This window comes from Olea europaea, chromosome 4 (genome assembly GCF_002742605.1).
Source record: "Olea europaea var. sylvestris chromosome 4, O_europaea_v1, whole genome shotgun sequence".
NCBI classification, from domain to species: Eukaryota; Viridiplantae; Streptophyta; class Magnoliopsida; order Lamiales; family Oleaceae; genus Olea; species Olea europaea.
This window is the reverse complement of record NC_036240.1, coordinates 16,504,062-16,506,526: the sequence shown is the minus strand read 5'-3', so window position 1 is coordinate 16,506,526 and position 2,465 is coordinate 16,504,062.

Genomic DNA, 2,465 nt, shown 5'->3' with positions numbered 1-2,465 from the left:
GCAGCGGAGTTTATAGCGTGTTATGAGGCATCAAATCATGGAATATGGCTGCGTAATTTTGTCACTAGACTGCGCATTGTGGACAATATAGAAAGACCACTTAAGATATTTTGTGACAAAAAATCAGCAGTGCTGTATTCTAATAACAACAGGAGCTTGATGAAGTCAAAACATATAGAGATCAAGTTCTTGGCTGTTAAAGAAAGAGTTCAGAATGGACAGGTGTCAATAGAGCAAATTGGGACAAACTTCATAGTTGCTGATCCGCTTACTAAGGGATTGATACCCAATGTTTTTCATGAGCATACTGCTCATATGGGTATAGTGTCTCTTGAGGATATCTAATTTCAGTGGGAGTTTGTATTTCTTACTTTTCATATTGGACACATGTACTTTATTTTGGATACGGTTTAAGGTTAAAGTCATTTTCAGTTATAAAGTTATTTGGTTTATTATCTCTAAACTTGTTTAAAATGATCTCACTAAGGCATGAAGGTGGACCAGTTGAAAATAGGCATGTTACAGATCACATTACATGTAATTTTCATGCTATACATCCATGCTTGATCCATGTCATTCGGTTATATCGATATACGTGATGGGTTTAGCTACATGAAAGTAGCGAAAGTCGCTTTGATCCTATATTGATATGATTGATGGATGGGATTGTTTGGGGATACATTCGATAATGATAGCAAAATTCTAAATACTTATAAGGTTATATTTAATGCACAATTATAAGGTGACACATATAACCCAAGTGGAAGATTGTAAGGATTTTTAATCCATCGATGGGCTTATATGTGTGAATAATTGTGTGTTAAATTAAATGCTATTGAATTCGGTTAAGCCCAATTAAAGTGATATAATAAGATTTCGATTTTGGGATTTAATGTATCCAATTAAAGTATGTGTTTATAAATGTGTAGAGATCGGACCCAAGTCCTAATTCTATGATGGGCCGAATTAGGTCAAATGGCGTTGCTATATAAATATGGTTATGATCCCCAGATCACACGTACGTATTATTCATTCTCTTCTGCATCCCATCACAGAGAGAAAAAGAAGACTGCGTGTAGATTTGAAAGACTATATCGCGAAATTCATTGTTGCATTAACCATGTCTGATTCAGGTACACTTTCGCTATAGTTTTTTAATTTCTTAATGATTTAATATGAAAGATCCAATAATTTAAAACATTAAATTATCTTACATAATATTCTTCATATCTTTCTTACACGAGTTGAAGTCATTATTATTTTATGCTAGATTACTTCGTAAAATACTTCAACGTTATTTGAGTAACTAAACTCTAGCTTTCTTTACGAGGCTTGATATCATTATTACTTTATTGAATTACTTCCTATAAAATGTCGAGATAGTTCCAGAGTAATCAAATTTCTATCTATACCTATAAAAAATGTAACATATTCTTTTCTTTAAAGCCTATGCAAATCTAGCATATAAGTGATGGAAATATCACTCACCTAAATGTTGTCATTGTGACTACGGTTGTGCTACATGTATATTAAATTTCAACAACAAACTAAAAAAAAAAAAAATTTCCCACTATTTTTGTCGCCTCACTATATATATATATATATACACACACACACATATACACACACACACCAAAGAATTGGGTTTACATGATTGCATCCCGTTATATTTGGCTTCTTACTAGAATTTAAATTGGATTTTGGAAAATCTTTTGAATTCTTTTTCAATTTTGACTTTTGTCATTTTTAATGAAAAATTAATTTTTTTTTGCATTCACACATAGAAAGTTATATTATTGTAATACCGTTGTTCAATTTAGTCAATCCAGCTAATACGGTAAGTGGTTATTTGATGTATGAGTCAATAAAAAAAATATCACATTAATGTATCAAATAACAACCTACCATATATATGTTACTTTGGGCGACTGCCATATTGAATGATTACGAATAACATTACTCCTTATATTAAAAGGTGTATGTAAATGATTTGAAAAAAGTTAGATTGATTGTAATCCAAATAAAGATTTATTGTATTTAGCTTTTTTCTTAATTAGAATTTGGATAGTAAAATAATTTCCTATAATGGCGAATCCATTGTAATATAATTATTATTTTTCTCCTATAAATACCAACCGAGCAAAGATAGCCAATGCACAAAAAACTATTTTTAGCACAAACTTCAATTATGGAGAGAAGGATATCACGAGGCCGTCGAAAGATTGAGATCCAAAAGATTGAGAATGAGGACGATCGTTATGCAACATTCTCCAAACGCCGTGTAGGGTTACTAAAAAAGGCAAGTGAACTATGTACTCTATGTGATGTCGATATGGGGATTATCATCTCCTCGCCAACTGGTAAGCCATTTTCATTTTTTCATCCTACTATGGAATCTGTTCTCAATCGATACTATAATAAAGAACCATCTAACAATTCTAGTGAAATTTATGAGACTTACGTTC